Below are 23663 nucleotides of genomic sequence, written 5' to 3' on the forward strand. Positions count from 1 at the left end.
TCTAAAACCACCAGCCCAGTTAAAATGTTTCAAACAGCAAAGTCGTAAACCCTATTACTTGTTAATGGACGGGACATACCAGCTCATGTTACTCTCAGACTCACACACACACCAGCTCACATTCCTCATGCATAAAACCCTCATTAGCCACATATGTACTGAGTCCCTGTGATGATTTACACACGTTGCCTCGGTCGCCGCAGGTCATGCTGTACTCATGGACAGAACTGAGGCAGCTGTGTGTGTGTGTGTGCGTGTGTGCGTATCAGTGGAGGCTGCTGAGGGGAGAACGTCAAACACCTATTTTTCAATGGCAATTGATGAGACAATAACTGACTAAATCAGGGCTATTCAACTGGTGGCCCGCGGGCCAAAACCAGCCCGTTTATTAACTTAGACTGGCCCTTTGATCAATTCTGAACATGAATAAAAGAACTGCAAAAAATTCCCTGCCAAAATCCGACATTCAGTGCCAAAATGACAAGCACTATGATGGTTGTCTATTGTGTGGTTTCTAGTTGTTTTTAGTGGTTTCTTGCGCCCATGTGGCATGTTGATTATTTTGGCTCTAGCGTTTGAACAGTTTAAGCTACAAAATATTATGACCCCATTCCTGAAAGCTACGACTCCCAGGAACACATACGTGCCTACTGTTTCCCTCTCTTATGCTCACGAGGACTCGTTAGAAGGGAAGGTGACAAAAAAAATCACCTAATGACTAAGGGAAATGAATTCAATGCATACTTCCTTCAGACTGGAATTTGGCATTGCCTGATTTGACATACAGTGAGCTCCAAAAGTATTGGGACAGTGACTCTTTTGTTATTGTTTTGCTCTGTAGTCCAGCACTTTGAATTTGAAATGATACAATGACTATGAGGTTAAATAGCAGACTGTCAGCTTTAATTTGAGGTTATTGTCATCTATATTGGGTGAGCCGTTCAGAAATACAGCTCTTTTTGTACATAGTCCCACCATTTTAGGGGACCAAAATATCATACCCCCCAAAAATGATAACCTCCCCTGTTATTATAATGGTGAGAGGTTAGCATGTCTTGGGGGTATGATAGTTTTCAGATGATTTTAAAATGACCTAATTACTCTTAAGAAGCTTTTAATAGTTGTTTAAATTAAAATAAATAATGGTGAGCAAGCACCTTTTTCTTTTCAATGATGATTAAAATAATTGGTTGCACCTTGACTCAGGTTGGTTGACCTCCTCCACTTCTTTCCTAATTACTTTTAGCAACCTTTCATTTTAAGAAAAGTGCTTTATTGATGTGTGTTCATTGCTTTTTTATACAGTTCTTCTTTTATACAGTTTTCCACATAATCACATGTGGAAAATGTCCGGCCCCTCTGCAATTAACCTTTTTTACATCTGGCCCCAGTAAGAATATAGTTGAATAGCCCTGGACTAAATAGACCCTGAAAAAAACTATAATTAAACAAAAATTATTTTTCATTTCAGTTGACGAAAACCAGACGAGACTAAATTATCTCTGTGACTAAGGGACAGATCGAAATGTACTGAGAGGGAGGGGCTGGTCCAACTCAAGGTGTCATTTAAAAAGAATGCACCCTCCTCCCCAAAGTTACAAATATTTTCACATGACCCTCCCCTTGTACTGTAAAATAAATGGAACACCCTCCCCCCTCATAGAATTAACTCAAAATAATGTTTACGACCACAAATAACAATAACTGTAGCGACCCTGTGTTTACCTTGCACTAACATAAATAACATTAGCATGTCTACTTCTGCTACGCTTTACAGTAAAGCAATGGAAACAATCAAGCATTTCAGAAAAATGCTAAAAATAGCCCACGTTAACATATGTAGCTTAAGAAACAAGGTTCATGAAATCAATAATTTGCTAGTAACAGATGACATTCATATTCTGACAATCTCTGAAATTCACTTAGATAATACCTTTGATGATACAGTGGTAGCAATACATGGTTATAACATCTATAGAAAATACAGAAATGCCAAAGGTGGAGGTGTTGCCGTTTATATTCAGAACCACATTCCAGTAAAGCTTAGAGAGGATCTCATGTTAAATACTGTTGAAGTAATTTGACTACAGGTTCATCTGCCTCACCTATAGCCCATTCTGGTGGGAAGCTGCTACAGATCACAAAGTGCTAACAGGCAGTATCTGGATAACGTGTGAAATGCTTGCTCATGTATGTGATATCAACAGAGAGGTATATTTTCTGGGTGATTTAAATATTGACTGACTTTCATCAGGCTGCCCACTCAAGAGAAAGCTTCAAACTGTAACTAGTGCCTGCAACCTGGTTCAGGTTATCAGTCAACCTACCAGGGTAGCTACAATCAGCACAGGAATTAAATCATCAACATGTATTGATCACATCTTTACTAATGCTGCAGAAATGTGCTTTAAAGCAGTATCCAAATGCATCGGATGTAGTGATCACAATATAGTAGCCATATCTAAGAAAACCAAAGTTCCAAAGGCTGGGCCTAATATAGTGTATAAGAGGTCATACAATACGTTTTGTAGTGATTCCTATGTTGTTGATGTAAATAATATTTGTTGGTCTGTGGTTGGTAATAAAAAAATATATATATATTTCACCTTTATTTAACCAGGTAAGCCAGTTGAGAACAAGTTCTCATTTACAACTGCGACCTGGCCAAGATAAAGCAAAGCAGTGCGATAAAAACAACAACACAGAGTTACATATGGGGTAAAAAAAACATAAGGTCATAAAATACAACAGAAAATATATATACAGTGTGTGCAAATGTAGCAAGTTATGGAGGTAAGGCAATAAATAGGCTATAGTGCAAAATAATTACAATTAGTATTAACACTGGAATGCTAGATGTGCAAGAGATTATGTGCAAATAGAGATACTGGGGGTGCAAAAGAGCAAAATAAATAACAATATAGGGATGAGGTAGTTGGGTGGGCTAATTTCAGATGGGCTGTGTACATGTGCAGTGATCGGTAAGGTGCTCTGACAACTGATGCTTAAAGTTAGTGAGGGAGATAAGAGTCTCCAGCTTCAGAGATTTTTGCAATTCGTTCCAGTCATTGGCAGCAGAGAACTGGAAGGAATGGCGGCCAAAGGAGGTGTTGGCTTTGGGAATGACCAGTGAGATATACCTGCTGGAGCGCAGACTACGGGTGGGTGCTGCTATGGTGACCAATGAGCTAAGATAAGGCGGGGATTTGCCTAGCAGTGATTTATAGATGGCCTGGAGCCAGTGGGTTTGACGACGAACATGTAGTGAGGACCAGCCAACAAGAGCGTACAGGTCACAGTGGTGGGTAGTGTATGGGGCTTTGGAGACAAAACGGATGGCACTGTGATAGACTACATCCAATTTGCTGAGTAGAGTGTTGGAGGCTGTTTTGTAAATGACATCGTCGAAGTCAAGGATCGGTAGGATAGCCAGTTTTACGAGGGCATGTTTGGCAGCATGAGTGAAGGAGGCTTTGTTGCGAAATAGGAAGCCGATTCTAGATTTAACTTTGGATTGGAGATTCTTAATGTGAGTCTGGAAGGAGAGTTTACAGTCTAACCAGACACCTAGGTATTTGTAGTTGTCCACATACTCTAGGTCAGACCCGTCGAGAGTGGTGATTCTAGTCGGGTGGGCGGGTGCCAGCAGCGTTCGATTGAAGAGCATGCATTTAGTTTTACTAGTGTTTAAGAGCAGTTGGAGGCTACTGAAGGAGTGTTGTATGGCATTGAAGCTCGTTTGGAGGTTTGTTAACACAGTGTCCAAAGAAGGGCCAGATGTATACAAAATGGTGTCGTCTGCGTAGAGGTGGATCTGAGAGTCACCAGCAGCAAGAGCGACATCATTGATATACACGGAGAAAAGAGTCGGCCCAAGAATTGAACCCTGTGGCACCCCCATAGAGACTGCCATAGGTCCAGACAACAGGCCCTCCGATTTCACATATTGAACTCTATCTGAGAAGTAGTTGGTGAACCAGGCGAGGCAGTCATTTGAGAAACCAAGGCTATTTATGGTTGCTCCTCAAGGTAATGAGGAGCAACCAGACACATTTATGAAATTGCTTATCCCAGTTACTAATAAGCATGCACCCATTAAGAAAATGACTGTAAAAACTGTTAAATCCCAGTGGATTGAAGAGGAATTGAAAAATTGTATGGTTGAGCGGGATGAGGCAAAAGGAATGGCAAATAAGTCTGGCTGCACAACCGATTGGCAAACGTACTACAAATTCATTGAATCAGATGGCTCATTCATCACAAAACCCACTGATATTGCCAACTACTTTAATGATTTTTGCATTGGCAAGAAGAGCGAACTTAGGCATGACATGCCAGCACAAACACTGACACTACATCCAAGTATAACTGATCAAATTATGAAAGAAGGAATGGGCTACAAGACCATCGCCAAGCAGCTTGGTAAGAAGGTGGACAACAGTTGGTGCGATTATTCGCAAATGGAAGAAACACAAAATAACTGTCAATCTCCCTCAGCCTGGGGCTCCATGCAAGATCTCACCTCGTGGAGTTGCAATGATCATGAGAACGGTGAGGAATCAGCCCAGAACTACACAGGAGGATCTTGTCAATGATCTCAAGGCTGCTGGGACCATAGTCACCAAGAAAACAATTGGTAACACACTACGCCGTGAAGGACTGAAATCCTGCAGCGCCTGCAAGGTCCCCCTGCTCAAGAAAGCACATATACAGGCCCGTCTGAAGTTTGCCAATGAACATATGAATGATTCAGAGGAGAACTGGGTGAAAGTGTTGTGGTCAGATGAGACCAAAATCGAGCTCTTTGGCATCAACTCAACTCGCCGTGTTTGGAGGAGGAGGAATGCTGCCTATGACCCCAAGAACACCATCCCCACCGTCAAACATGGAGGTTAAAGCATTATGTTTTGGGGGGGGTTTTCTGCTAAGGGGACAGGACAACTTCATCGCATCAAAGGGACGATGGACGGGGCCATGTACCGTCAAATCCTGGGTGAGAACCTCCTTCCCTCAGCCAGGGCATTGAAAATGGGTCGTGGATGGGTATTCCAGCATGACAATGACCCAAAACACACGGCCCTGGCAACAAAGGAGTGGCTCAAGAAGAAGCACATTAAGGTCCTGGAGTGGCCTAGCCAGTCTCCAGACCTTAATCCCATAGAAAATCTGTAGAGGGAGCTGAAGGTTCGAGTTGCCAAACATCAGGCTCGAAACCTTAATGACTTGGAGAAGATCTGCAAAGTGGAGTGGGACAAAATTCCTCCTGAGATGTGTGCAAACCTGGTGGCCAACTACAAGAAACGTCTGACCTCTGTGATTGCCAACAAGGGTTTTGCCACCAAGTACTAAATCATGTTTTGCAGAGGGGTCAAATACTTATTTCCCTCATTAAAATGCAAATCAATTTATAACATTTTTGACATGCGTTTTTTCTGGATTTTTTTGTTGTTATTCTGTCTCTCACTGTTCAAATAAACATACCATTAAAATTATAGAATGATCATGTCTTTGTCAGTGGGCAAACGTACAAAATCAGCAGGGGATCACATACTTTTTTCCCTCACTGTATCTTCAATCTAAGCCTAATAGAATGTGTGTTCCCTCAGGTCTAGAGGGAAGCAAAAGTAATTCCGCTACCCAAGAATAGTAAAGCCCCCTTACTGGCTCAAATAGCTGACCAATCAGCCTGTTACTAACCCTTAGTAAACTTTTGGAAAAAAAATTGTGTTTGACCAGATACAATGCTATTTTACTGTAAACAAATTGACAACAGACTTTCAGCACACTTATAGGGAAGGACATTCAACAAGCACAGCAATTACACAAATAACTGGTTGAGAGAAATTTATAATACAAATATTGTGGGGGCTGTTTTGTTAGACTTCAGTGTGGCTTTTGACATTATCGATCATAGTCTGCTGCTGGAAAAATGTAGTGTTATGGCTTTACACCCCCTGCTATATTCTGGATAAAAAGTTGTTACCTGTCTAACAAAACACAAAGGGTGTTGTTTAATGGAAGCCTCTCCAACATCATCCAGGTAGAATCCGGAATTCCCCAGGGCAGCTGTTTAAGCCCCTTCCTTTTTTCAAACTTTACTAACGACATGCCACTGGCTTTGAGTAAAGCCAGTGTGTCTATGTATGCGGATGACTCAACACTATAAACGTCAGCTGCTACAGCGACTGAAATGACTGCAACACTTAACAAAGAGCTACAGTTAGTTTCTGAATGGGTGGCAAGGAATAAGTTAGTCCTAAATATTTCAAAAACTAAAGGCATTGTATTTGGGACAAATAATTCACTAAACCGTAAACCTCAACTAAATCTTGTAATGAATAATGTGGAAATTGAGCAAGTTGAGGAGACTAAACTGCTTGGAGTAACCCTGGATTGTAAACTGTCATGATCAAAACATGTTGATACAACAGTAGCTAAGATGGGGAGAAGTCTGTCCATAATAAAGGTCCTACAGGCCCTAGTTTTGTCACACCTGGACTACTGTTCAGTCGTGTGGTCAGGTGCCACAAAGAGAGACTTAGGAAAATTGCAATCGTCTCAGAACAGGGCAGCGCGGCTGGCCCTTAAATGTATACGGAGAGCTAACATTATTGATATGCATGTCAATCTCTCATGGCTCAAAGTGGAGGAGAGACTGACTTCATCACTACTTGTTTTTGTTAGAGGTGTTGACATGCACTGAGCTGTCTGTTTAAACTAGTAGTACACAGCTCGGACACTCATGCATACCCCACAAGACATGCCACCAGAGGTCTCTTCACAATCCCCAAGTCCAGCAGCTAATGGGGATCCCTAATAAAATACAAAATACAAATAAGCGTGGATATGGACTTTGCCACTTCAGCATGCTTTTGTGGCACAGTCAATGCCACGCAGGGCTACGGATCAGAAGGTTGAGGTTTCACCGGCCACCACAGACGAGCTCACTCTCCCTGCCTGTTTCATTACTCTACGATCATAGCCAGCTGCAAACAATGATCAGCTAGGGGAAATCAGATTTTTCAACATTTTGATGCCATAAAATAAAATATATGCAACAATTTTTCCACCAACAGGTTTCTGTGCCAATGCACCATACAACCAATAAACAAAGCATATTGACTTCGGGAACTTCAATATCATGGTTTGTGTTTTCAACACCACAATAAATAGACTATGTAAATCTCAACAAACAGAAAATACATCCCTCTCTACTTTGTAGGCTTCCCAGTATTGAAGGCTTGGCTTGACAATCTCCGAATGTCATTTAACTTGTTGATGTTTTGTAACAGATGTCTCTTTCCATTCATCAATTTCCCACTGCACAGTTTGGATTGATTGATTGATTTTATTTGTCAGTAAAAAAAAAAAGTTTAAACACAAATACTTTTTAAAGTAACCGGGATTGCACAATAAAGTCGGGGACGTATTTCCATTGTGGTCCCTTTTTTTATTTACGTAAATACATATACAATTACATACAGTTGAAGTCGGAAGTTTACATACACCTTAGCCAAATACATTTAAACTCAGTTTTTCACAATTCCTGACATTTAATCTGAGTAAAAATTCCCTGTTTTAGGTCAGTTAGGATCACCACTTTATTTTAAGAATGTGAAATGTCAGAATAATAGTAGAGAGAATTATTTATTTCAGCATTCATTTCTTTCATCACATTCCCAGTGGGTCAGAAGTGTCACGAGTTACAAAGCCAGAACCCAGAAGCAGACCAGGACAAGGTAAGTTGAAACGAAGGTGAGTGTTTATTTACAAAGTCAAGAGTGATGCTGAATAATCCAGGGAACAGAGCGGGCGGCGTTGATTAGTTGTTGGGGGGTGCAGTGGTTGATCCAATCATGGCTCGGCAGCCGCCGACCACCAGGCAGAGGTTGGATGAAGGTTCCGGACGAGTGACTGCAGATGGAACAAAACGGAGGTAAGTAAACAACAAACCAACAAGGTGCAAAACAACAAAACTAACGCTAGAAGCTCTAAGACTGATACTCTGGTAAACCTACTGTTCATGGCTACCGATCCGGCAGGGGAATGGATGTTAGGCCAGAGCCTAAGAAGGGTGATGATCAGGACCAGGTGTGCAGATTGCTGATGGGATGCAGGTGCGGAAATCAAGAGAGCTCCCCGGAGCGTTCCAGAACCCTCGGGAAACTGGAGATCACGAGCAGAAAAACTAGTCCACAGACAGGACCCGACTCAGACTGCCGGGATCGTTACAGTACCCCCCTCCGACGAACGCCACCGGGCGGACTCCCCGGAGCGCCAGGATGGAGGCGGTAGAAGTCACGGATGAGGTCAGCATCTAGGATCTGTCGCCGCGGAATCCAACTCCTCTCTTCAGGACCATACCCCTCCCAGTCCACGAGATACTGGAAACCCCGGCCCCGCCGTCTGGAATCCATGATGCGTCGCACCGTGTAGGCAGGACCGCCTCCGATCATCCGAGGAGGAGGAGGAGGAGGCGGAGGAGGCAACAGAGGACTGAGGAAAACAGGCTTGAGGCAGGAGACATGAAAGGTGGGATGGACTCTGAGCGTCCTCGGGAGTTTGAGTCGAACTGCCACCGGATTGATCACCTTCTCCACCACAAACGGACCAATGAACTTCGGTAACAACTTCCTAGACTCAGTCCGTAAAGGAAGATCCCGTGTAGCCAACCAGACCCTATCTCCGATGGTATAGGTGGGAGCGGGGATCCGGCGACGATTCGCCTGGAGCTGATACCGGTCCGAAACTCTAAGGAGTGCCTTTCTGGCCCGATGCCAGGTCCGGTGGCAACGACGAATATGGGCCTGAACAGAAGGCACTGAGAGCTCCTTCTCCTGAGAAGGGAACAAGGGAGGTTGGTAGCCATACAGGCACTGGAAGGGAGACATCCCAGTGGCAGATGTAGGGGAGAGTATTGTGGGCATACTCAACCCAAGGCAACTGAGAGACCCAGGAGGTGGGGTTGGAAGAGGCCAGGCAGCGTAGCGTGGATTCCATCTTCTGGTTGGCTCTCTCCGCCTGACCATTAGATTGGGGGTGAAAACCAGATGTGAGACTGACTGTCGCTCCAATGGCCAAACAGAAGGACTTCCAGACAGCAGAGGTAAACTGAGGGCCACGGTCGGAAACGATATCACTGGGCAAACCGTGGACCCTGAAAACCTCCCTAACCAGGATCTCGGACGTCTCCGAGGCAGAGGGAAGCTTGGCAATTGGCACAAAGTGGGCGAACTTGCTGAATCTGTCCACGATAGTCAGAACGACCGTGTTCCCCTCAGAAGCGGGCAACCCAGTGACAAAGTCCAGGGCCAGATGCGACCATGGTCGCCGGGGAATAGGAAGGGGTGAAGTAGTCCAGAGCTGGGCCGATTGGTACTCTTATTCTGCGCACACACTGGACAGGCAGCAACATAACCCAGAGTATCCTCGGCCATGGCAGGCCACCAAAAAGCGTCTGCGAAGAAACGCCATCGTCCGAGCCACGCCAGGGTGACAAGCCATCTTGCTGGCGTGGGACCATTTGAGGACCGCAGGACGAACCGACTCAGGCACAAACAACCGACCCGGGTGGACCGTTACCGGGACCGGGCTGCGTCCGAAGGGCCGCCATCACCTCCTCCTCAATCTTCCACCTAACAGCTCCCACGACGCAGTTCCGGGGGGAGAATTGTCTCGGTCTTGGACCCACTCTCCTCCGTCTTGGAGAACATCCGAGACAAGGCGTCCGCCTTGCCGTTCTTAGATCCAGGTCGGAACGTCAGGGAAAAATTGAATCGTCCGAAAAACAACGACCACCTGGCCTGACGGGAGTTGAGGACGTCTAGCCGATTGCACGTAAGCAAGATTCTTGTGGTCAGTCCAGACAATAAACGGTTGCTCCGCCCCCTCCAACCAGTGGCGCCACTCCTCCAAGGCAAGTTTCACCGCGAGAAGCTCCCGGTTACCCACATCGTAATTCCTCTCCGCAGGCGAAAGGCGACGAGTAGTAGGCGCAGGGATGGAGTTTACTGTCCGTGGAGCATCGCTGCGACAGGATGGCGCCAACTCCCACATCAGACGCGTCCACTTCAACGGCGAACTGACGGGCCGTGTCCGGTTGAGAGAGAATCGGTGCGTTGGTGAATCGCCTCTTCAAATCCAGAAACGCTCGATCCGCCTCCGGATTCCACTTGAAGCTCCTGATACTGGAAGTCAAGGCAGTTAACGGAGCGGCCACACGGCTGTAATCCCGGATGAATCTGCGGTAGAAATTCGCAAACCCCAAAAATCTCTGGAGCTGCAATCTCGTACCGGGCTGGGCCCATTCCAGAACCGCTCTAACCTTCTCCTGGTCCATCCTAATCTCTCCCCTGGAGATGATGTACCAGAGAAAGGATGTCGTGTGGGCGTGAAACTCGCACTTCTCGGCCTTCACGAACAGGCGATTCTCCAACAATCGCTGCAGAACCTGCCGGACATGCTGGACGTGGTCGGAAGGTTCCTTCGAGAAGATCAGAATGTCATCCAGATAAACAAACACAAAGAGACCGGTCATATCTCTCAGGACGTCGTTCACCATACTCTGGAATACCGCTGGAGCATTGGTCAGTCCAAACGGCATCACCTGATACTCGAAGTGACCCATCGGTGTATTGAAACCCGTCAACCACTCGTCTCCCTCTCTGATCCGGACCATGTGATACGCATTGCGTAGGTCTAGCTTGGTGAACACCGTAGCACCCTGTAAGGAGTCGAAGGCAGAACTCATCAAGGGCAGGGGATACTTGTTCTTGACCGTGATGTCATTCAACCCCGATAATCAATACACGGTCGAAGAGAGCCATCCTTCTTACCCACAAAGAAGAATCCTGCCCCCAGGGGTGATGACGAGGGACGAACGAGACCAGCAGCTAGGGACTCCTTGATGTAGGTCTCCAAAGCCTCACGTTCAGGGCGGGAGATACTGTATAACCTTCCCTTGGGGTAGACAGCTCCAGGGAACAGGTTGATGGCACAATCATATGGTCGGTGGGGAGGGAGTGACAGAGCCTTCTGCTTACTGAACACTTCCCCCAAATCGTGATATGTCTCGGGGACCAGGGACAAATCTGGGGGTTTAGCCTCAATCACCTGACTGGGAACCGAATGGGGACAGGCAGTCTTGAGACAGTTAGCATGACAATCAAGGCTCCAACTCGTTACCTTGCCCGTCACCCAATCGAACGTGGGATTGTGTTCCTTCAGCCAGGGGTATCCAAGGACCAGAGGAACATGGGAAGACGGCAGAATGAAGAATGAAATCATCTCCGAATGATTCCCCGACAACAGCATCTTAACCGGTTCAGTCCTCATCGTGATACGTGCCAGACTACTGCCGTTCAGAGTGGTCGCTTCAATGGCTTCCGGCAATTGCTCCTTGGAAAGCCCCAGCTGTTCCACCAACTCGGCATCAAGAAAGCTTCCATCGGCACCTGAATCGATAAAGCGTTAATCGCTAAGCTCTGATTCCTGTTCACAAGGGTAGCCGGAAACGGGGGTCTGACAGAGGTATTGAGAGGTCGAAACTGGCTCGCTAAAAGTCCTCCCAACTTTAGCGAGCGCGCAGTTTGACGACCGCCGGGAACAGGTGGCGGGTAATGTCCCGAACCACCACAGTAGAGGCAACAGTTAGTCCCTACGTCTGAGTTGGCGTTCCTCCTTGGTTAACCCGTGCCGCCCTACTTGCATTGGTTCCGAATCGGGAGACAGGACCTCTCCACTAATCCTGTGTGGTGGACGATGATCGACGTATTCTGGTCCAATCCCGACCCGACTGGAACCTGAGAAGCTGATCGATTGGACGGACCCCATTGCTTCTCCCCTCCTTCGCTCTCGGACTCGATTATCCACCCGAATAGACAAGGCTACCAAGCTGTCCAGGTCACTAGGGCTCCGGATAGGAGATCAACTCATCCTTGAGCTGCTCCGACAGACCCTGGTAAAAGGCCGCTTGCAGAGACTCCTCATTCCACCCACTCTCCACAGCCAACGTCTTGAACTCGATCACGAAGTCGGCCACGCTGCGAGTTCCTTGGTGAAGCGAAAACAGGCGCCTAGCTGCGTCCCTCCCTCGGACGGAATGGTCGAAAAGCTTCCTCAGCTCGGCCGTGAACCCCTGGTATGAAGCCATGCAGGGGTCTTGTCGTTCCCAAACGGCTGAAGCCCACTCCAGCGCTCGACCACGCAGCAACTCAATCACAAAGGCTATCCTAGCCTGGTCTGTGGCATAAGAGTAGGGCTGTAGATCGAACACTAACCCACACTGCATAAGGAAAGAACGGCATCTTCCCAGCTCCCCCTCATATTTATCCGGCGTCGGAACCTTGGGCTCACGGAAGGACACCGCTCCAGACGCGGCAGGCGAGATGGGTGAAACCGGTAGTGGATCCTCCACCGGAAACTTGCGCTGGTTCTGGACCTCCGTCAGACCGGTAGAAAGGTTCCGAACTGCCAACGCGATCTCCTGTAGCTCCGTGCTATGATGGCCCAACATCTTCTCCTGATGGGTAATGGCATGGCGAACAGAGTCCAGGTCCGCTGGGTTCATTACTGGCCGGATCGTTCTGTCACGAGTTACAAAGCCAGAACCCAGAAGCAGACCAGGACAAGGTAAGTTGAAACGAAGGTGAGTGTTTATTTACAAAGTCAAGAGTGATGCTGAATAATCCAGGGAACAGAGCGGGCGGCGTTGATTAGTTGTTGGGGGTGCAGTGGTTGATCCAATCATGGCTCGGCAGCCGCCGACCACCAGGCAGAGGTTGGATGAAGGTTCCGGACGAGTGACTGCAGATGGAACAAAAACGGAGGTAAGTAAACAACAAACCAACAAGGTGCAAAACAACAAAACTAACGCTAGAAGCTCTAAGACTGATACTCTGGTAAACCTACTGTTCATGGCTAACGATCCGGCAGGGAATGGATGTTAGGCCAGAGCCTAAGAAGGGTGATGATCAGGACCAGGTGTGCAGATTGCTGATGGGATGCAGGTGCGGAAATCAAGAGAGCTCCCCGGAGCGTTCCAGAACCCTCGGGAAACTGGAGATCACGAGCAGAAAAACTAGTCCACAGACAGGACCCGACTCAGACTGCCGGGATCGTTACAAGAAGTTTACATACACTCAATTAGTATTTGGTAGCATTGCCTTTAAATTGTTTAACTTGGGTCAAACGTTTCGGTTAGCCTTCCACAAGCTTCCCACAATAAGTTGGGTGAATTTTGGCCCATTCCTCCTGACAGAGCTGGTGTAACTGAGTCAGGTTTGTAGGCCTCCTTGCTCGCACATGCTTTTTCAGTTCTGCCCACAAATGTTCTATACGATTGAGGTCAGGGCTTTATGATGGCCACTCCAATACCTTGACTTTGTTGTCCTTAAGCCATTTTGCCACAACTTTGGAAGTATGCTTGGGGTCATTGTTCATTTGGAAGACCCATTTGCAACCAAGCTTTAACTTCCTGACTGATGTCTTCAGATGTTGCTTCAATATATCCACATAATTTTCCTTCTTCATGATGCCATCTATTTTGTGAAGTGCACCAGTCCCTCCTGCAGCGAAGCACCCTCACAGCATGATGCTGCCACCCCCATACTTCACGGTTGGGATGGTGTTCTTCGGCTTGCAAGGAACCCCCTTTTTCCTCCAAACATAACGATGGTCATTATGGCCAAACAGTTCTATTTTTGTTTCATCAGACCAGAGGATATTTCTCCAAAAAGTAAGATCTTTGTCCCCATGTGCAGTTGCAAACCTTAGTCTGGCTTTTTTATGGCGGTTTTGGAGCAGTGGCTTCTTCCTTGCTGAGCGGCCTTTCAGGTTATGTCGATATAGGACTCGTTTTACTGTGGATATAGATACTTTTGTACCTGTTTCCTCCAGCATCTTCACAAGGTCCTTTGCTGTTGTTCTGGGATTGATTTGCACGTTTCGCACCAAAGTACGTTCATCTCTAGGAGACAGTACGTGTCCCCTTCCTGAGCGGTATGACGGCTGTGTGGTCCCAAGGTGTTTATACTTGCGTACTATTGTTTGTACAGATGAACGTGGTACCTTCAGGCGTTTGGAAATTGCTCCCAAGGATGTACCAGACTTGTGGAGGTCTACAAAATAATTTATGAGGTCTTGGCTGATTTCTTTTGATTTTCCCATGATGACAAGCAAAGAGGCACTGAGTTTGAAGGTAGGCCTTGAAATACATCCACAGGTACACCTCCAATTGACTCAAATTATGTAAATTAGCCTACCAGAAGCTTCTAAAGCCATGACATCATTTTCTGGAATTTTCCAAGCTGTTTAAAGGCACAGTCAACTTAGTGTATGTAAACTTCTGATCCACTGGAATTGTGATACAGTGAATTATAAGTGAAATAATCTGTCTGTAAACAATTGTTGGAAAAATTACTTGTGTCATGCACAAAGTAGAAAACTATAGTTTGATAAAAAGAAATTTGTGGAGTGGTTGAAAAACAAGTTTTAATGACTCCAACCTAAGTGTATGTAAACTTCCGACTTCAACTGTAGATACAGAAATTACAAAAACACTATTCCTTGTGTTTCGATGTGTAGCATATGCAGAACTTTATATATATATATACAGTGAGGGAAAAAAGTATTTGATCCCCTGCTGATTTTGTACGTTTGCCCACTGATAAAGACATGATCAGTCTATAATTTTAATGGTAGATTTATTTGAACAGTGAGAGACAGAATAACAACAAAAAAATCCATAAAAACGCATGTCAAAAATGTTATGAATTGATTTGCATTTTAATGAGGGAAATAAGTATTTGACCCCTCTGCAAAAAATGACTTAGTCCTTGGTGGCAAAACCCTTGTTGGCAATCACAGAGGTCAGACGTTTCTTGTAGTTGCCCACCAGGTTTTCACACATCTCAGGAGGGATTTTGTCCCACTCCTCTTTGCAGATCTTCTCCAAGTCATTAAGGTTTCGGGGCTGACGTTTGGCAACTCAAACCTTCAGCTCCCTCCACAGATTTTCTATGGGATTAAGGTCTGGAGACTGGCTAGGCCACTCCAGGACCTTAATGTGCTTTTTTCTTGAGCCACTCCTTTGTTGCCTTGGCCGTGTGTTTTGGGTTATTGTCATGCTGGAATACCCATCCACGACCCATTTTCAATGCCCTGGCTGAGGGATGGAGGTTCTCACCCAAGATTTGACGGTACATGGCCCCGTCCATCATCCCTTTGATGCGGTGAAGTTGCCCTGTCCCCTTAGCAGAAAAACACCCCCAAAGCATAATGTTTCCACCTCCATGTTTTCCGGTGGGGATGGTGTTCTTGGGGTCATAGGCAGCATTCCTTCTCCTCCAAACACGGCGAGTTGAGTTGATGCCAAAGAGCTCTATTTTGGTCTCATCTGACCACAACACTTTCACCCAGTTCTCCTCTGAATCATTCAGATGTTCATTGGCAAACTTCAGACGGGCCTGTATATGTGTTTCTTGAGCAGGGGGACCTTGCGGGCGCTGCAGGATTTCAGTCCTTCACGGCGTAGTGTGTTACCAATTGTTTTCTTGGTGACTATGGTCCCAGCTCCCTTGAGATCATTGACAAGATCCTCCCGTGTAGTTCTGGGCTGATTCCTCACCATTCTCATGATCATTGCAACTCCACGAGGTGAGATCTTGCATGGAGCCTCAGGCCGAGGGAGATTGACAGTTATTTTGTGTTTCTTCCATTTGCGAATAATCGCACCAACTGTTGTCACCTTCTCACCAAGCTGCTTGGCGATGGTCTTGTAGCCCATTCCAGCCTTGTGTAGGTCTACAATATTGTCCCTGACATCCTTGGAGAGCTATTTTGTCTTGGCCATGGTGGAGAGTTTGGAATCTGATTGATTGATTGCTTCTGTGGACAGGTGTCTTTTATACAGGTAACAAGCTGAGATTAGGAGCACTCCCTTTAAGAGTGTGCTCCTAATCTCAGCTCGTTACCTGTATAAAAGACACCTGGGTGCCAGAAATCTTTCTGATTGAGAGGGGGTCAAATACTTATTTCCCTCATTAAAATGCAAATCAATTTATAACATTTTTGACATGCGTTTTTCTGGATTATTTTGTTGTTATTCTGTCTCTCACTGTTCAAATAAACCTACCATTAAAATTATAGACTGATCATTTCTTTGTCAGTGGGCAAGCGTACAAAATCAGCAGGGGATCAAATACTTTTTTCCCTCACTGTATGTATATATATATATATATTGGCTACTTTCCTAAAACAATAACGGTCCACTTCACGGTTAAACTGTCAGAGATTTGAGCACTAAATGTATCAGGGCATTGCATGCAAAGACCTATAGGCGTAGCTGTCCACTGTATAATATTCATATTTTCAATATATATATATATATATATATATATATATATATATATATATATATGTATACACACACACACAAAGGAAGAGAAGCTTAGGCCTAACCCCAGAAATAAATATACAGTGCATTCGGAAAGTATTCAGACCACTTCACTTTTTCCACATTTTGAATACATTACAGCAGAATTCTAATATCGATAAAAAAATTCCCTCATCAATCTACACACAATACCTCAGCGTCTTTTGCTAATTTATTAAAAATGAAAAAATGAAATTCATTATTTACCTACAGTACCAGTCAAAAGTTTGGACACACCTACTCATTCAAAGGTTTTTCTTTATTTTTACTATTTTCTACATTGTAGAATAATAGTGAAGATATCAAAACTATGAAATAACACATATGGAATAATGTAGTAACCAAATTTTTTTTAAACAAATCTAAATATATTTTTTATTTGAGATTCTTCAAATAGCCACCCTTTGCCTTGATGACAGATTTGCACACTCTTGGCATTCTCTCAACCAGCTTCAACTGAAATGCTTTTCCAACAGTCTTGAAGGAGTTCCCACATATGCTTAGCACTTGTTGACTGCTTTTCCTTCACTCTGCCGTCCGACTCATCTCAAACCATCTCAATTGGGTTGAGGTCGGGGGATTGTGGAGGCCAGGTCATCTATCACTCTCCTTCTTGGTAAAATAGCCCTTACCCAGCCTGGAGGTGTGTTGGGTCATTGTCCTGTTGAAAAACAAATGATAGTCCCACTAAGCCCAAACCAGATGGGATGGCGTGTCGCTGCAGAATGCTGTGGTAGCCATGCTGGTTAAGCGTGCCTTGAAATATAAATAAATCACAGACAGTGTCACCAGCAAATCACCCCCACACCAAAACACCTCCTCCTCCATGCTTTACTGTGGGAACTACACATGCAGAGATCATCCGTTCACCCACACCGCGTCTCACAAAGACACGGCGGTTGGAACCAAAAATACAAAAAAAACATATTTCCACAGGTCTAATGTCCATTGCTTGTGTTTCTTGGCCCAAGCAGGTCTCTTCTTCTTGTTGGTGTCCTTTAGTAGTGGTTTCTTTGCAGCAATTCGACCATGAAGGCCTGATTCACACAGTCTACTCTGAACAGTTGATGTTGACATGTGTCTGTTACTTGAACTCTGTGAAGCATTTATTTGGGCTGCAGTTTCTGAGGCTGGTAACTCTAATGAACTTATCCTCTGCAGCAGAGGTAATTCTGGGTCTTCCATTCCTGTGGTGGTCCTCATGAGAGCCAGTTTCACCATAGCGCTTGATGGTTTTTGTGACTCCACTTGTCAGCTTCCTGCCTCCTGTTTGTCTCCGGGCCTCTAGAGGTCATCTGTGTTCCCCTCTGCCTTAGTTCTTCCTCGTGTGTCCTAATTAGCTTGATCCAGGTCACCTGTGCCTTGTTTCCCCTTGTGTATTTTAGCTGTGTGTTTTCCCCTTGTTTCTCACTTGGTTATTGAGTCCTGGCTATGTGTCTCCTGCTTTGTTCCACCGTGTCTTTCCAAGTAAGGTTTTCTAAGTTATCTTTAGTTTGTTTTTCTCCCCTCGTGGAGTTATTTTGTTTTGCCTCCTGTTTTGTTAACATACCTCTTTCTGAGAAGAACTTTTGTTGGACTATTTGTGAATGGCGAAGAACCTTTGTTTTTACATTAAATCTACTGGCCTGGAGTATTGCCTTGGGTGTTTCATTTGGGTCCTACTACACCTCCTCTGTGGCTAATGGGTATTACCCCCAGCTCTCCACATCTGAGACCGGAGTTCTAGCACGGTTTGTGACACCACTTGAAGAACATGGCACCATCCCTACGGTGAAGCATGGTTGTGGCAGCATCATGCTGTGGGGATGTTTTTCAGCGGTAGCGACTGGGAGTCAGGAACGAGGGAAAGATGAAAAGAGCAAAGTACAGAGAGATCCTTGATGAAAACCTGCTCCAGAGCGCTCAGAACCTCAGACTGGGGCGAAGGTTCCCCTTCCAACAGGACAATGACCCTAAGCACACAGCCAAGACAACGCAGGAGTGGCTTCGGGACAAGTCTCTGAATGTCCTTTAGTGGCCCAGCCGGAGCCCGGACTTGAACCTGATCGAACATCTCTAGCGAGACCTGAAAATAGCTGTGCAGCACTAAATGTCTAAAAACCTGTTTTTGCTTTGTCATCATGGGGTATTGTGTGTAGATTGATGAGGGGAAAACCAATTTGATCAATTTTAGAATAAGGCTGTAAGGTAACAAAATGTGGAAAAAGTGAAGGGGTCTGAATACTTTCCAAATGCACTGTATGCCGGTGACATGCTATGACACCAACATGTATTTATTTATGTCAGATGGCTACTGCGTTTACAGATACAGATATAGACGTACAGAAAGAGGGTAATTCGTAAATTTTCTATCCCTAATATTTTGTATAAAGATAAGCATTATATTGTTAGATTATAGGTGTAACTCTGGTGGGCCTGAAACAGTCTTCCTCACCTCAAGTTCAACTGTTGGAGTCAGTTGGAGCCCCGGGGTGCACTGCCTTCATATCATAGGCCTGCAGTAGCTAAAGCTTAATAATAACCACACCCTACCAAACCTTCACAAACGTTTCTAAGCTTTATTAGGGTAATATCAAAAGGAAGTCAAGCCATTGTTTGACTACCCTCCCCTGTGCCCCCCCAAAAAAACACACAACCCTCCCCAAAGAAAACATATAACTTTGACAACCCTCCCCTATTTTGAACCACCAGTAAATTTCGATCTGTCCCTAAAATCTGACTAGTAAATTGACTGGACAAGAGTTTTTGGAGAAATGGAACTGTTTCCAATCTGGCAGCAACACATCATTGATGTAAATAAGGCACACACCATACTCTCCTGGTGGTACAAGCTCCCAGTAGAAAAAGGGGCAACGTTTGGAGCCACTTTACTTATCTTTTTATGGGGCCTGCTGCTGTAATGAGCGAGCCACTCTCTCTCCCTCTCCCCCAATGTGAGCTCCGGGAGAGATAAAAAAAAGGCTTCTGATTTTATTACATTTCAAAATCCAATCACTGGAAACACAAACCTTAGATGCAAATACTGTTGTTCTCAGTTTTCTGTCGGTGTATGTTTTATTTGTCATCTCTTAATATTGAGCTCATATAGCAACTATTTTACAACCAAGATATTTGATATGCCTTTAAGATACAAAGCGCGAAATGCGGAATTACGCATCCGCCATTGTGAGTGATTTTTATTTGTTTTATTGTATTTTATTAGGATCCCCATTAGCAGATGCCAATGGTGAAAGCTAGTCTTACTGGGGACAGACACAACGGAAAAGACATTACAGACAAAATACTTTACAATTTACAGAAATTAAAAACATTAACGCCTTCCGAGTGGCGCAGTGGTCTATGTCGTAGCCGGCCGCGACCGGGAGACCCATGGGGCGGCGCACAATTGACCCAGCGTTGTCTAGAGTAGGGGAGGGAATGGCCGGCAGGGATGTAGCTCAGTTGGTAGAGTTTGGCGTTTGCAACGCCAGGGTTGTGGGTTCGATTCCCACGGGGGGTATGAAAAAATAAAATAATGTATGCACTCACTAACTGTAAGTCGCTCTGGATAAGAGCGTCTGCTAAATGACTAAAATGTAGTGTGTGATTGGGCGTATGTGTGCATCTATCAATTACACACACAAAAAGTAGGTCACGTTGGGGAGAGGCAGTGAGGTGTTGCTTTATTTGTTTTTTGAAACCAGGTTTGCTGTTCACTTGCGCTATATAAGATTGAAGGGAGTTCCATGCAATCATGGCTCTGTATAATACTGTACGTTTCCTTGAAATTGATCTGGAATGGGGACTGTGAAAAGGTGGCATGTCTGGTGGGGTAAGTGTGAGTGTCAGTGCTGTGTGTAAATTGACTTTGCAAACAATTTGGAATTACCAACACATTCATGTTTCTAATTATATAAAAACAACAATCGATGCAGTCAGAGTGCATAGGGTAGCAGGCTACAACTGCAACATTTTGTTTAGGACATTTACTGTTAGATTAATACATGACTAGTAGCAGTGGGTATTATATTTAGTCTTAGCGATCTAGCTAATGTGTTTTGAGTTTTCACTTCCTCTTGGTGAATTAGACCCAAAATAAATTAGCCTATGATATTAGAGCACATAAAGATGCAGGTAAATTCAACTCTATTGAACAACAAAATTCAGAAAATTCTGGAGCCCTATTTTAACAGTAAAATAGAACAACAATATCCTATTGTCAACCCACAATTCATGACTATCACTGGATTAGGTTGCACTTGCACATAAAATTATATTGCATTCCTGCTTGGACATGTTAGATGAAACAACATACATTATGTATTCAATAACACAAGGGTTGTGGGTTCGATTCCCACGGGGGGCCAGTATGGAAAATGTATGCACTCACTAATTGTAAGTCGCTCTGGATAAGAGTGTCTGCTAAAGGACTAAAATGTCAATTGGATCACTAAAAAATACAACTTTCTGGTGTTCAACCTTCCCAAGTTCTCTCATGTCACCCCGCTCCTCCGCACACTCCACTGGCTTCCAGTTGAGGCTCGCATCTACTACAAGACCATGGTGCTTGCCTACGGAGCTGTGAGGGGAACGGCACCTCTTTACCTTCAGGCTCTGATCAGACCCTACACCCAAACGAGGGCACTACTTTCATCCACCTCTGGCCTGCTAGCCCCCCTACCTCTACGGAAGCACAGTTCCCGCTCAGCCCAGTCAAAGCTATTCGCTGCTCTGGCACCCCAATGGTGGAACAAGCTCCCCCACGACGCCAGGACAGCGGAGTCACTGACCACCTTCCGGAGACACTTGAAACCCTACCTTCCGGAGACACTTGAAACCCTACCTCTTTAAGGAATACCTGGAATAGTATAAAAGTAATACTTCTACCCCAACCCCCAATAAAAAAAAAAAAAGTGGTTGTCCCACTGGCTATCATAAGTTGAATGCACCAATTTGTAAGTCGCTCTGGATAAGAGTGTCTGCTAAATGACGTAAATGTAAATGAATAGCCTACCATCTCAGTAGTCCATTACACAGTCTACAGCACTGTGAATGACTTTATAAGGTGATTACAAATGTTTTCTATTGCGTGATGCCGAGGGGGGGAAATGGTGCTACCAAATCATGGGCTGGTGCCACCAACTTCAGATGTTAGCGGCACTAGTGCCACCAGGAGAAATGTTAGTCTGGAGACGTGTGATTTTCTATCTGCTGCTGAGTAATGTGTTCTTCTGCCAATTTGGCTGTTGGGAAGAGAATCATGCGATATGTTGTTATTACATTTACATTTTAGCAGACGCTCTTATCCAGAACGACTTACATTTTCATACTGGCCCCCCGTGGGAATCGAACCCACAACCCTGGCGTTGCAAACGCCATGCTCTACCAACTGAGCTACTGGGGGCCGTTATGTAGAAATATATGTTGACAAGGCTATGTATGTTTGAGCACATGGAAGTCAGTGATTTATGTTTACTATAGGTTAGAGGCAATACAAATGTGATGTGACTCAAATGTGACTAAAATGAAAGGACGTTTAGTTGACTAAAATGGCCCACTGTTTTCGTCATTTTGACAATAACTAGACTAAATTATTATTCAAATGACAAAAATGTGACTAAGACATAATTCTATTTTTGGCTAAATCTAAAAAATGGTGCCAAAATTAACACTTCTTCAAGGCAAAGTGATCTAGTGAGTGCAGCTTTCTCCTCCCTTATTCCCCTCTGGGGGAATCATACCATTGTAAGACTATAGATTGCCCCTGAAATAATCAGAGATATGCCTGTACTTGCGGAAACAGCAGAAGTCTAGCACACTTGCTGTGAGTGAAGCCTGCCACATCAGAGATGAGGGCTAATGTGTCACAGCAGGTGAAAGTGGCATGATGTGATCCAGATCCTTGGACAAGGCCTAATTAAAGGCTTTGTTCTAACTTTTTAATTATTACTGAACTAATGTAATGTTCCTCCCTATAATATACATATAATATCATGCTTTCTGGGCATCAGAAATATTGGCAAGGCAACAAGAAGAAAGTCAGTGGATATTCTAGCACATTCTACATATGAAACATTTGAAATAACGTCACATCATGTCTTGTCATGCATTGAAGCAACCCCCCAGTTTCTTTCCCTCTTGTCTTGATGATAACCGAAGCGCGCTAGCTCTCCTCCGGTTGGTGCTGAGACAGCGCTCATCTCAGCATCCTTTCTTCCGATAAACCGCTGATCAAGGAAATCGTTGCACATTTATGCACCATCTTATATTTGACACACATCTTACAGAAAACAGCCAAGCGGTGTGAATTATCAGCAAAATATCATATCGAATATATTTGACCATCATCGGCAATGATTGTAGCCTTTTACGTAACAAAAGTGATTATTGCACTGCATAGGCTATGGAAAACTTCACAATCAGACGTGTGCTCTCCTCACATCGCTGTATCATTTTCATCGCAATGGTGTGGCGACATACCGAGATTTATCAGCAATATGTGTGGTAAATTGTATTCTACAGTATGGATCGCTATCCCTATCCACATCACATCCCCTACTACCCCAAATTCGTCTAGCCTACTTGATATATAGGGCAGTGCTGGAATAACTAAATGTAAACTGTTTCAGAGTAGGCTACAATCTGTAGTGTTCACTATCCATCCATTCTTCTAGAATACATAATTCAATCATAAATCAAAGGCAACAGATGGATTGTCTGTATGGATAAAAGCGAAAGCGCACTATGGAGACGCACTTACCTTATTCTAGGCTACTTAATGTGGTCCATTTGACGCTGTCCATCACACGCAAATAGCGTCAGCCTTCCCCGCATAGTTTAATTTGGGCGTTAAATGCCGATTTTAGTTATGAATGAAACCGCACGCGATAAGACACACCCACAGCCCGCTCCTGAAAACACCACGTGACGAAGACGGCGAAGATGTGAGATGGAACAGACACTGGTGGTCCGTGCACTTTTACGCGAGGCGCGTGGGAATAATGTATTCTATTCATAATAGCCCTCGCACAAAGATGTAAAACAAAGATTTTGATATCATTGTTTTATTGATTTAATGATATCATTGATCTTCTTTTGCTAAACGAAAAACAAAGATCAGCAAGCACAGTCAGTGAGATTTGCAGGTGAAATATTTTTGATAGTTCATTTCATTACCTGTCTTGATTACTCATGACACACCTATAACGGAGGTAATTAATGCCCGTGATAATATCATAACCATGATAGAAAG

At 44.6% G+C, this 23663-nt stretch overlaps 1 protein-coding gene across 1 annotated transcript in view; it reads right to left on the reverse strand.

Moving 5' to 3' along the window:
• The window catches only part of LOC121535477, a 34605-nt gene extending 11308 nt beyond the window's left edge, over positions 1–23297 (reverse strand). The window contains exon 1 of the mRNA XM_045205893.1: positions 23172–23297. The gene's annotated coding sequence lies outside the window, so the exon portion shown is untranslated. The remainder of the gene's footprint in view (positions 1–23171) is intronic.
• Between the last annotated feature and the right edge of the window lie 366 nt (positions 23298–23663).

This window comes from Coregonus clupeaformis, chromosome 21 (assembly GCF_020615455.1).
Source record: "Coregonus clupeaformis isolate EN_2021a chromosome 21, ASM2061545v1, whole genome shotgun sequence".
Lineage (NCBI taxonomy): Eukaryota > Metazoa > Chordata > Actinopteri > Salmoniformes > Salmonidae > Coregonus > Coregonus clupeaformis.